General features: G+C 39.4%; 1 protein-coding gene across 3 annotated transcripts in view; it reads right to left on the bottom strand.

The window, feature by feature from the left end:
- SEMA6D (semaphorin 6D) overlaps positions 1-13,213 on the bottom strand; it is a 578,468-nt gene that overhangs the window by 389,546 nt on the left and 175,709 nt on the right. The window contains exon 1 of one of the 3 annotated variants that reach the window (XM_079912949.1): positions 4,208-4,888. The exons of the other annotated variants lie outside the window; for them this stretch is intronic. The gene's annotated coding sequence lies outside the window, so the exon portion shown is untranslated. Of the gene's footprint in view, positions 1-4,207; positions 4,889-13,213 lie in introns of those variants that run through there. 3 annotated transcript variants of the gene reach the window in all.

Below are 13,213 nucleotides of genomic sequence, written 5' to 3'. Positions count from 1 at the left end.
GGCGGTTAGAAGGTGGTTTATATACTAGAATCATCTGGGATGACTTTCCAAACTACATCCCCACTTTCCTTTCTAGAAACACTCGTGTGGTATACTATCACAACTACAGATTGAAGTATGTTTTCTTTCTCAGGAGTTATCAGACAGGAAGGAGATTGAGAATCACTTCTCTAGAACACACCCTGGAAAGTTTTGCTCTTTACTTCACAGCTATAACTCTAACTGGGACCCTAAACCTCTCACCCTGAAACTGTTATAGTATCTTCCTAGCTGACCTTTTTATTTAGACATTTTCCTCTTGCCAATTCATCCTATATATAATAGCAAACATAATCTCTCAAACTCCAGAAAGGCAGAGCAATCTTTTGATGAAATGGACACCTCAGGAGTCCCCACTGGGAGAGGCAGGCACCTTTCCCCCAAACACCCCCTGCATGCTCTTTCATACCTTTGTGCCTTTGCCTATGCTCTTGCTTCCAACTGAAGGGTCCTTCCCTTCCCTTCCTAGTCTCTGCTCCCCCAAGTTGTAGAGCTAAATAATTTCTACACATTGTGTAAGACAAACTCAAGTAGCGCTAACAGTCCCCTCCTTTGTGCCACCACAGGACCTAGCACACCTCTCTTATTGCATTCATCACACTGTTACTAGTTATTAGTTCACAATTTTTTTTGCTGTACAAAATTGTGAATTCTTTAAAGGGAAAAACTGTGTCTTAATTATTCATGTATCTCCCCATAAAGTAGATACTCACTAAATTTTTATTGAACTGAATTAAATTGAACTGAGATGAATCCCTGTTCATGCTCCATTTAAGCATTTAACTTGCTACTGCCAACTGCTAAGCTCTACATATGTGTGCATGTATATCTGCATTTCTGGTGTTTTCTCATCACTTTCATGTTTTTCCCCAGGGGCTTCTCAGACAAAGATTATGTAAAAAAGAAGAGTTGCACATTTACTGGTCAAGTTCATTTCAGAACCCAGGGAGGCTGGGCAAACTCTCCAGCCAACACGGGGATTGTGAAAAAAGGCTTTGTTAAAACATCCTGTTGCTTCCTCTTCACTAAATCCAAACTCCCTCAGGTAGACGGCAAGATGGCACTGCCAACTTGACTGAAACTCCACCCAATCTAACTGCCTGGACTGGCCTAGAATGCATAATTGTTTCTCTCTGTGACTGTCCTGCAAACAGGACAGGATTCTGTTCTCACATGTCTCCCTCTCTAGTGGGTGACACTGCTGCAGGCTGGTTTTCCTGTGTATTCACACTTCTGTGATGGATGTGTTAGGGCTCTTGGAGTCCCAGAATCAAGCTTATTCCTTGATTCAATGTTCATTCATTCATTCATCAAACATTTACTGACCCTCTTCCTTTTGTCACATGCAGTGGTAAGTCCTAGGGAAATAAAGACACATAAGAAAAAGAGTTACCTAGGATGGGGAGAAGACAGAACATGAACAAATAATGACAGTAAAATAAGACAAATGGAAAATAGATACTTGTGCATAATGTCAAAGGGGCCCAGTGAAAGTAGATAAAGAGAGGCTGATGTCTTTTCCCACTTGTAAACTCTGCAAAGAACCTGAGTGCACTCAACACAGACATCTTACTCAGTCCCTGAATATTCCCCATGAACCCAAAGACTGTGGAGAAGAGTGCTAACCCTTTGACAGAAATTCCTGGGTGGCTCTAAGAGCCCAAATTTCCCCTCTGAAGAGCTATCATCCCATCCTCAGAGAGACCTGTATTGTGCTAACAGAAGAGTGGTGCTGTCACATTGCAGCATCTTAAAATCTCTGTTCTCCAATATATGTAACTTCATGACTTTGACCAAGTATAAGATGCAGAACGTAACTAAGAAGGAAATACGGTTAAGTCATATTCCAGAAGAACCTTCAATAAAATCCTACTCCAGGTCTAAATCTACAACCGTACTGTCCAGTACATTAGCCACTAGCCACATGTAGCTCTTTAAATTTAGATTATCTAAAACTAAATAAAGTTAAACTTACAGTTCTGCAATTGCATCAGTCACGTGCCATGATTTCAACAAGCACATGTGACTAGTGGCTACCATACCCGACAGGTATTGAACACTTTCATCATCACAATTATTTTCTAAAGGACAGTGCAGCTCTAGAAAATGATTTGAATTTTTTATTCATGGATTCATTTATTTTATAATTTTATGACTTGCTTACTTTGTAAAAGACTCAATTCTGAGTTCTGGAGCAGGCAAAGATAAAAAGCTAAAAGTTTTCTGTTGTTGAAGGGCTAACCATTTGGTGGTAAAGACAAATATTTAGTAGAAAGAAAAAAACTGGATATTGTGCAATGGGGGATATGAGGGCACGGAGACAAAACAGCCTAATCTTGCCTAAAGTAACAGGAGACCTCAAAGAGAGGGGACAGGATGTGATTCTCAGGGGATGAGTAGTTACCTTCCTAATTTAAAAAATGGAAAGGGCACTGGAGATGATGAGAACAGTATATGCAGTCACAAGGCATGGAAGAGCTTAGCATGCTGCAGGTGTTTAGTATTACTGAAGTAGAGTGTAAACTTTTGGAAAGTTGGGTGAGAACAGGCTGGCAAGGTAGATGCCACAGTGTGCTAAGAGGTTTTGGGTGAGCAGGTGGTGGGAGGATGGGAGGTCACAGACCATATACACGGTAACTAAGAACACTGAAGTTATATAAAGCCGGATTAGACTCAAAATTTGCCACTTGTAGCTTTATTTGGCAAGTTTTAAAGTCTCATTGAATCCCATCTTTCTGTAAAACGGTGTTACTAACACTGCCAACCTTTTATGATTATTGTGTGGATTAAATGAGACCACGTGCTTATCAGTGCGTGTGGCACATGTTAAATAATCAAAAATGAAAATAACTAATTTATTCTATAAGGAACATGGAATCAACAAAGCATCTGAGCAGAAGTATAAAATGATGATACTGTATAGAGAAATGACACAAGACAATCAGCGATATCAATAATAATTTTAAAATGGCTAAAATTTACAGAGTATTTTACTACATGTAAAAGTGTGATTCCAAGTGCTTTAAGTAAGTTAATTTATTTAAATCCTCTCAACAACCCTATGAGGTAGGCTACCATTACTTGCTCCCTTTTATAGATGAAAAAACAAAGGCACAAGGTTGTTAATTTGTCACACAACTACTAAGTGACAGGCCGGGATTCAAACCCAGATGTCAGGCTCTTGAATCTACACATTCAGCTTCTGGGTTCTGCTTCTGTTAGAAATTCTTTGACAAAAGTCTGCCTGATTTTATATCGAATTATTTTCCACCACAGCATGGCCTCAAAATAATTTTATTTAAGTACAGATCTTTAAAAAATTTCTCGGGCTTCCCTGGTGGTTGGGGGTCCGCCTGCCAATGCAGGGGACACGGGTTCGTGCCCCGGTCTGGGAGGATCCCACATGCCACGGAGCGGCTGGGCCCGTGAGCCATGGCTGCTGAGCCTGCGCGTCCGGAGCCTGTGCTCCTCAACGGGAGAGGCCACAACAGTGAGAGGCCCACGTACCGTAAAAAAAAAAAAAAAAAAAAAAAATTTCTTATACCATGAAAACCAGAAGACAGTATATGTGTTCTAGAAATATTCCATAGATGATCATCTGGATAGAAATGGGCAAATGCTTGATAAAGTGTGTATCATTAGAAAGGTAGGTTCAAAATCTCCTTGGATAATCGAGACTTGACTATAATTCACAGCATCCTCATCAACAGTGAGCCTGTAACAACTTTTCATAAAAGTCAGCTTCCGTTTTAGAAAATGGGGCTAATGTGTGCCTCAGAGGTTTGTAAGAAATATTAAGTAAGAGAATGTGTAGAAAGCATTTTGTACTGTGTGTGGCACACAGAAATAGTTCATTCAGAAGTAGCTTCTGCTGCTACAATTTTTGTTCTTTTAATTAAAGTGTCATCTTCTAATACAAGGTCTGCTGAGTCTTGAAAAGCCTTTCCTAAGATTCACTTGAACTCTCTTAAACATCTTAAGGATGGACAGAAGGGTATCATAGATATGAAATTCTTCAAAACAAACACATCCCAGTCTATGACCTAAATTCCAACTCTCCTTATAGAAAACTTTCTCTGATTCAGTTTCAGCAACACTTTTAAAAACGTCCCTGTTTATACCCAAACTGAGCCCAGACGAGCCCAAAACAACATTTTCATTGACTGACCTCAGCAAAGGCCTCATCTCTCAGGGAAGTTCTTCCAAATGTCTTTTCTTCTGATATTCTGTCCTTTAGTTTGACGTTCATCCTCATATAATTCCACTTTAATGGGGGAGATGATATAATTATGCTTCAAATTTGTTTCACTCCTTTAGAGCCCAGCCTCTCCCCATGGGGCCTTGTCTAGCATGACCATGTTTCTCCCAGTATAAGGCACTGGCCTGGGTCTCAGCATCGGTCAAGACGGCATGTTCTTCCCTGTTGGTGTTGGCAAGCAATAATTGTTGGAAGCACATATCCTCAAACCACCGAAAGCAAATTGTTCTTTTTTTGGTCTTACAAATTTGGTAGAATCAGAAAGCAGATGTAGGGCATCATCCAGGAAGCCAGAGGAGTTGAAATCCAGGAGGTCAGGATTTGGGAAGAGAAGAGGTTCAGGTGGTTGACTGATATATAGTTACCAAACCCTGAGTTGAGAGAAATTCTTGGAGAGATTCAGCAGAAGGGCTGGTAAGAGAACCAGGAAGTTGAATGTTGCTTTGGCACTTGATTAAAAGCAGATTGTTGGGAGCTGAGTTGTCATGGGAATCTCACTGGACTAGAAAGCTCACTGTGGGTTTGCAGCCTAGAATTATCAGCTATGTGACCTTGAGCAAATCACTCAACCTCTTTTATTCTCTGTTGTTTTTTCACCACTAAAATGCAGATAATAATTGAAAATAGAAACTGCAAAGAGATTTTCTTTTTTTAACTGAGAAAATGTATAACAGTTCATATTTTTTTAAGTGTCTATAAATGTATACACTATTCTCACATAAAGAATTTATGTGATTATTTTTGGCAAGACTAGTGGCTCAAAAATGTTGACTAAAACATTTTCACACCAATCTTTCAGTGGTATATAGCAATGGCCACTTTATTTATTTTTGCAGTACGTGGGCCTCTCACTGTTGTGGAGCACAGGCTCTGGATGCGCAGGCTCAGCGGCTATGGCTCACAGGCCCAGCCGCTCCGCGGCATGTGGGATCTTCCCAGATTGGGGCACGAACCCGTGTCCCCTGCATTGGCAGGCGGACTCTCAACCACTGCGCCACCAGGGAAGCCCACACTGGCCATTGTTAAAGCACAAAGAGGTTCAGTATCTTTGTCAAGGTTATACAACTGGTAAGTTTAGCCATGGAGTGTGGCTCCTGAGCCCATGCCCCTAATCATTAGAGTGTAGTTCCTCCCTAGATGAGGGCCCTTACAGTCACTGTGGTTTACCTGAGTTCCAAGGGCAAAGGTATCAGGTTGGCTCCTGAAAGGTTGATGATAACTACTCAGAGCCATCACCTGATGCCAGAACCCCTACAGCAGTGGCCACAGCATCACCCAACACCACTTCCTTGTTCTCACTTCTGAGTCTTCACACATGCCCTTCCCTGTGTCTAAAATTATGAAGTCTTCCCTCTTCTGTGCCAAGCTATATCTCTCCAATCCTTTAAAATTTAAAACCATAATTTGAAAAGATACCTGTACCCCAATGTTCATTGCAGCACTATTTACAATAGCCAGGACACGGAAGCAACCTAAATGTCCATCAACAGAAGAATGGATAAAGAAGATGTGGTACATATATACATAATGGAATATTACTCAGCCATAAAAAAGAACAAAATAATGCCATCTGCAGCAACATGGATGTCCTAGAGATTGTCATACTGAATGAAGTCAGACACAGAAAGAAAAATACCATATGGTACTGCTTACATGTGGAATCTAAAAAAAGGGTACAAATGAACTTATTTACAAAACAGAAGTAGAGTCACAGATGTAGAAAACTAACTTATGGTTACCAGGGTATAAGGGGTGGGGATAAACTGGAGATTGGGACTGACATATACACACTACTATCTATAAAATAGATAACTAATAAGAACCTGCTGTATAGCACAGGGAACTCTACTCAATACTCTGTAATGGCCTATATGGGAAAAGAATCTAAAAAACAGTGGATGTATATATATGTGAAACTGATTCTCTTTGCTGTACACCTGAAACTAATGTAACATTGTAAATCAACTATATTCTAATAAATTTTTTAAAAAAATGTTAAGATTTTATGAAGTCAAATCTGTCAATATCTTCTTTTGGTTTCTGCATTTCTGTGTCTTAATAAAGGCTTTCTTGTTTAGGGACAAAATAACATTTTTATTTTCTTTCAATGATTTTAGTATTTTGCTTGTTTACCTTGAGGACTTTGATCCATCTAGAATGTATTTTGAGTAAGTTAAGTGGACAGAATCTTTGTCTCTTTGGATAGTAATTTGATCCAACACCATTTCCTGAATTATTCAGCCTTTCCTCCCCAGATTTATACTCCCTTTACCATACACCAAAGAATGTTCCATTTTTGTAAAGTTTTTATATATATATATATATATATATGTTTTAAAATAAGGCACATTCTGTAAAATTTTAATTATAAATTTAAAAATTTGAGTATAGTATTTAAATAGTCCTTGTTCAAAGAGTTGAGTGGATATTCAATAAATATGGCTGTTGATCATAAAAAATAAAATAAAATGAAATAAAATTCTCAGCTGAAGCCTCATGGAAATGGGGAGTAGGAATTATAATGTTTTTCATCAGCATTTCATGATATTGAAAAGAAAACAACAATAACAAAAACCCTTGTTCATTTTATTGGCATAGACACAGACTCTAGGACCCTTGGTCCTACTCTGAAGATGTACAAAACACAAGCAGAAGTTCAGGGATTTATAGCATCAAAAGTGAGGCATCTGTGACTTTAGATGGTTTGAAAGTATATCTTATCTGATAGTAGCCAATAAAGCAGGTGACAGTGCCAGATCAGATAAGAATAAAGAACATCTCCAGCCAGAATTAAAAAGGCTATTTTGGGATATGTCAAAAGGAGTAAAGCTAGATTGGAAATGACTGCAAAGGTGATTAAATACGTGAGAACAAAGAGAACACTTCCTGAGTTCTAGCTAAGAAGGGGAAAATTCTTAATCATCTTTTAATTGTACCTCATAATTAGCCAAGTCACAAATGCCATGGTTGGGATTAAAAGATTTTTCATAAGGCAGAAACTGTCATGGATTTTTTGCTAGGGAAAGAGCTCATCGTTGGGGGATGGAGTGAGTGCTGAAGCCTTTCAATCTGTGTAACGATTTGAGAAAGCAGGCCTTACAAGCATATTTGTCCATAACGCACATTTTGAAAGATACTGTTCTTCTATTTTTGCTTTTTCCCTTTTCCAAAGGAAATGAAAAACAGTGATGGAAATTTTTCCAGGGGAACAAAATCTCAACAAACAGTGAAGCAAATAGCCACTGGAAATTGCTTATGAAGCTCTTAGAGATAATGGCTATATGATATCATAGTTATGTTATAATATCTTCAATGACAAGCGGTAAAGAGTAAGAAAATGCTGAAGTTATATTTGAGTGAGTTACTCCAGACTAAATATTCTTAATTCGTATTACAGAAGGCATGGGAAACAGGTTAATTACTTACAGAAATGAAACAATAAAATCACCTCTAACAAGCATGCATATAATATATCAATGTATAATTGGTACAGCCACTATGGAGAATAGTATGGAGGTTCTGTAAAAAACTAAAAAATAGAGCTACCACATGATCCTGCAATCCCACACCTGGACATATATTTGGAGAAAAACATGGGGCTTTCCCAAGTACGCTGAGTTTGTCACTGACATGTCCTTTGTGGAGACCGTAGAAATTATGCCTATATTGTTGTTATTACGAGAGATATTGGCTCTTGGGGGCACAAGACTTTGAAGCATCTGCCCAGTATAGACCTTGAATCCTTACAGCTGACCTGTGCTGCACAGAATTCTGTGACGGCTCCCAATAGAAGATAAACGTCTGGGGCTGCCCCTGCTGGCATGCTAGGTTTCCCATCCAGATCCTTCTAAATGAATATGATGTTGAATATCTTCTATGGCAATCTTGTGGGTCTGAATGTTTAGCTGAGCCCAAGAAAACACTCTGAAGACACTGCTGGATATTTCAACTTAGTTTTTTGACCACCAAAGCATATGCTTGAAGGCTAAGAGTATGATAACATTAGAGTAACAAAGGTTCTGGATCTGTTCTGGATCTGGAACTGTGACTGCTTATGGAATACCAGAATTCTCCCCTGCTTATATGTGTTTTCCCATTTCCTTGAGGGAGACATTTCTGCTGCTGCTGATTCTTCGGAACTGGTAAAGTCATTTGTGGAGGCCAGCCAAAGATTTCTTGATTAGAATCAATTCGTAAGTGTAGTCTTCTCAATCTGCCATATGCAGATGGCCAAACAGAACAGAAACACAGATCTGCCAGACAGGAGTTTCTCCCCAGAGACACACTTAGTGGTCGGCTGAATGGCAAAGGCAATCAGAGATGTTCCTCATTTTCATTAGAAACCTTTGCTTACCCTGGTGGCAACCTGTCTCAACTGGGGTTCTTGGAGAGAATTAAGCTCTAATGCACTTGAAGCATCTATGTTAGTTCCCTATTGTTGCTGTAACAAATTACCATGAAATTAGTAGCTTAAAACAACATAAAGTCAGAAATCTGAGATAGGAATCACTGAACTAAAATCAAGGTGTCTGTCGGCAGGGCTGTGTTCCTTCCAGTTGCTCCAGGGGGCATCCATTTCCTCGACTGTTCCAAATTCTAGAGGCTGCCTGCATTCCCTGGTTCATGTCCCCTCCTCCATCTTCAAAGACAGCAGCATAACATCTTCACATACATTTCTAACTCTGACCCTCCTACCTCCTGCTTTGACTTGCGGGGACCCTCGTGATTATATCAGCTCACCCAGGCAATGTGGGATAATCTCCCCATCTCAGGATCCTTAACATAATAACCTCTGCAAAGTTTCTTTTGCCATGTATAGTAACAGACTCACAGGTTCCAGAGATTAGGGAGTGGACATCTTTGTGTTGGGGTCATTACTCTGCAACCTTTGTTTATAATAAATTAATTTCTCTCTTATGCAACTAAAATGGCAGTAGTTATGTATCATCCTCAGAAGAACTGAGAAAACTGTCACTCAAATCATTTTAGTGATTTAGATGAGGAACTTCCATTGTGAAAGAGTGCTTGGTAAGAATAATGCCTTAAATGAACAGGCAGTGAGACATTTTTAGTGATAGTAGTTTTATAAATTCTTTGAAAATTTGGATAGAGAAGCAAGCAAAGGAGGTAGGCATTGAAAATTAAATGTGAGCCCAGAAAGCATATGGTAGTGATTTTAAGATGCATTGTTGGGTAAATACATCTACAGAAGAGAGGGATATTGGGGCAACGAGAGTGGAAGAAAACGTGAATATGAATGGTTGATGTCCCTAAATTCCATCTTTTCTAAAAATGTGCAAGTTATGAAAGTTGTCTTTAATTTTTAAAAATCTAGCCTTTATTCTAATGACCTCTGCATACTTCAGTGGATACTCCCACAAGAAACATTCAGCAAAACATGCATGTGTATAGAAACCACACAATAGCTGGTTTCACTCCTCCCCCAAAAAAGAAAAAAAAAAAAATAGCTGTTTCTGTCCCCACATTTCATCTTGGGTCTCTTTGTGAAATGTGCAGTTCAATTTAGTGTTGACAGATCAATCCAGTGAGTGTGAGTTTATATACAATTCAGTATTAACTTCCAGCCAACTGTAAACCAAAGCACTCTAGTTAGACAAAGTCACCTCTTCCTAGTCGGCTTGACATTATCTTTTAACCAGTAATAGGAGCCAGTGTCTGTGGGATTGATCCTTATGATCATCACATAAGGTCCAGTAGGAAGACTGGAAGACTCATTACTGTAAGTTCTTATTTAGAGCTGAGTGAAGTTTTTGATATAAACTTTAGGCTACCTAATCTAGCTGCTAGAATGTTTTCCATCATAAGAAAGAGTTCTGTAGTGGTAGACAGGAGGCCTGGCTGTAGTCGTGGCTCTGCCAGTACCCAGTGTGTATGTGCCTGGAGAGCAGTTCAGATAGCAGGGGAGAAGCCAGCTGGCTGAGTGGGGTTACTGATGCTTATTTGGGGGAAACTTTTATGGGTAGAAGCAGGAGCTGCTGTCCAGTAGAGCACTTAACAGTACCTCACAATTTAAGAGGAAATACTTTCAGAAGAGAAAGGAGAGCAAAAGGGGTTAACCTGTCAGACTGGTAAACTGAGAAAGCAAGGACCAAATTCAGGAAGAAAAGCTCATGACAGACCCAAGAGTCCTCCTGAGAAGGAGGAGAATAAGGAAAAGAATTGGTCCATAGTAAAATCTGAGCTGTGAATGCACTCTTTGAAACCCTAGACTGCTTCTGACTCATGTCCCCACCCCTACCTCTTGATTATTAATTACAAGGGGAAGCTAACACAACAGACAATACAGAAAATGGAGGAAAAATATCAGTTTAGTAGGGGAGACAGATCCCAAAACCAGTAAAAAGAAAACAAAAATAACAAATTTATATAAATGCTATCAAAGGAGAAGGATACTTAGAGAATCACAGGAGGTTACTTTCTACTACTGTCTCCAGAATAGACCTTTCTGAGGAATTGATATTTAAGCTAAAATTAGAAAGAACAGCCCTGTGAAGACTCACAGAGCTTGAGGGAACTGTATTTGCAAAGGTCCTGAGGCAGGAAAGAGCCTGTCCTGTTTGAAGAACTGGGGAAAAAACAGTGAGGCTAGTTCAAGATGAATAATTGAGGTGAAGTTAGAAAGGCATATGTGGTAGATCACTCTTAGGCAAATATTCACTTCCTCCCTCGTAACCACTTCCATGGATGAAGATAGTTGTCTACTTCACTGTTGTTGGACTTGGCCATGTGATTTGCTTTGGCTGCACAGTGGATGGGTGAACTCTGCTAACCCTTAACTTTGGCCTCAGCCACCATCACTTCTTTGGTCAAGGGATACTGCACATAGGATGCAAGAAGAGGTTTAAAATAAACGTGCCTGCTCAGTTGGGCTCACTCTGTTGCACTCTTGTCACTGTGATGCAAGAACATATCCTAGACAGTCCACTGATAGCAGGTGGATGAGAGACACGAGTGACTGACATGGATCTAACATGCAGCTTGGAGTCAAGACCAGCTGAGCCAGCCCTACCTAGTTCAGCCAACCTCCAGCTGATCTGCAGATGCTTGAGTGAGATTAAAGCATAGCTGTTTTAAGGGTGCTTTGTTATTCAGCATTTTTGGGGAATAACTGACAGAGTATAGAAGGGTCATCTTACAGAGCTTATGGGAAAAAAACTGAAGAGTTTTAAATCGAGAGTGATATGATATGAATTATATTTATTGCAGCTCACCTTGGCTTCCGTGAGAGGCCAGTGAGGAGGAAGCAGTTAGAATAGTCCATTTGGAAAGAATGGTAGCGATGCAGTAAAAGAGAAATGAATTATTTTAAATAAGTCTTGGGTGCAGAATCAACAGTACCGGCTAGTTATATTCTGAGAGAAAGGGAAGTGAAGAACTAAAGAGTGACTCCCAGGTTTCCAGCCTGGACAACTGGATAAAGAGTAAAACACTTTTGGTTTTCCATATTACTATTTTTTTCACAATAATAATGTAAATGGCTATACAGTCAGTTAGCATATCATAAATTACTTAATCATTATTTTGAACGTTGGTTTGTATCCAGTTTTATTCTTTCACCAAAAACTCAACACTTAACCTCTAAGTACAGGTAATTCTCATATATTTTAGATGTGGGAGGGGGTGTAGATTCCTAGAAATGGGATAACTGGGTCAAAGCATTCCAGTGGTGTCTTTTCTTTTTTCTCCAAAGAGTTCATTTCTTCCCATAGACAGGAAGTGAATGGGGAATGTGGAAGAAGCACATCCACAAACAGCAATGAATTTTGCTTTGGTGAAATGTCACAGCCTCCTTGAGGCTTCTAAGAATAGCAATAGCAAACCTTTATAAAATGTCCTGTATGCGCCAGACACTGTTCTAGGCACTTTATATATACATTAATGGATCTAACCCTCACAACAAGTCTATGATGTAGGTACTAATGTTATTCCCATTTTGCAAATAGGAAACCTGAGGCAGAGATGCTAAATAACTTGCCTCTAAGAGCATAAGCAACAATTCTGCAGAAATCACTGTCTCTATGGTAAGGATGATGCTGAAACATGTGTTACTTAACCACAGGTACCTTATTTGGACTTGTAGAAGAAATTGCTTCTCACTTTTGTACCAAATAATCCTTGTACTTATTCTAAAGAAATGCTAAATTTTTTAAAATTAATTTTTATTGGAGTATAGTTGATTTACAATGTTGTGTTAGCTTCTGCTGTAAAGCAAAGTAAATCGGTTATACATATACATATACCCATGCTTTCTTGTGGAATCTAAAAACATGGTACAGGACTTCCCTGGTGGCACAGTGGTTAAGAATTCACCTGTCAATGCAGGGGACATGGGTTCCAGCCCTGGTCCAGGAAGATCCCACATGCCGTGAAGCAGCTAAGCCTGTGCACCACAACTACTGAGACTGTGCTCTAGAGCCCGTGTGCACAACTACTGACGCCTGTGCACCTAGAGCCCATGCTCTGCAACAAGAGAAGCCACTGCAATGAGAAGCCCGCACACTGCAATGAAGAGTAGACCCCGCTCACCGCAACTAGAGAAAGCCTGCACGCAGCAACAAAGACCCAACGCAGCCAAAAATAAATAAATAAATTTAAAAAATGGTACAAATGAACCTATTTACAAAACAGAAACAGAGTCACAGATGTAGAAAACAATCTTATGGTTACCAAGGGGAAGGCGGGGGGAGGGATAAATTGGGAGATTGGGATTGACATATACACACTACTATATATAAAATAAATAACTAATAAGAACCTACTGTATAATCAATAAAGTAGTGACCTATATGGGCATAGAATCTAAAAAAGGAAATGACAAATTTTTAACTCATGAGTTTTGTACCAAGTAATCATGTGTTTCTCTAAAGCAAATGGTAGGATTTTACTGGACAGACT

Source organism: Stenella coeruleoalba (assembly GCF_951394435.1).
Source record: "Stenella coeruleoalba genome assembly, chromosome: 2".
Taxonomy (NCBI): Eukaryota; Metazoa; Chordata; class Mammalia; order Artiodactyla; family Delphinidae; genus Stenella; species Stenella coeruleoalba.
The sequence above is the reverse complement of the archived record's forward strand: the minus strand, read 5'-3'. Positions and strand labels throughout refer to the sequence as shown.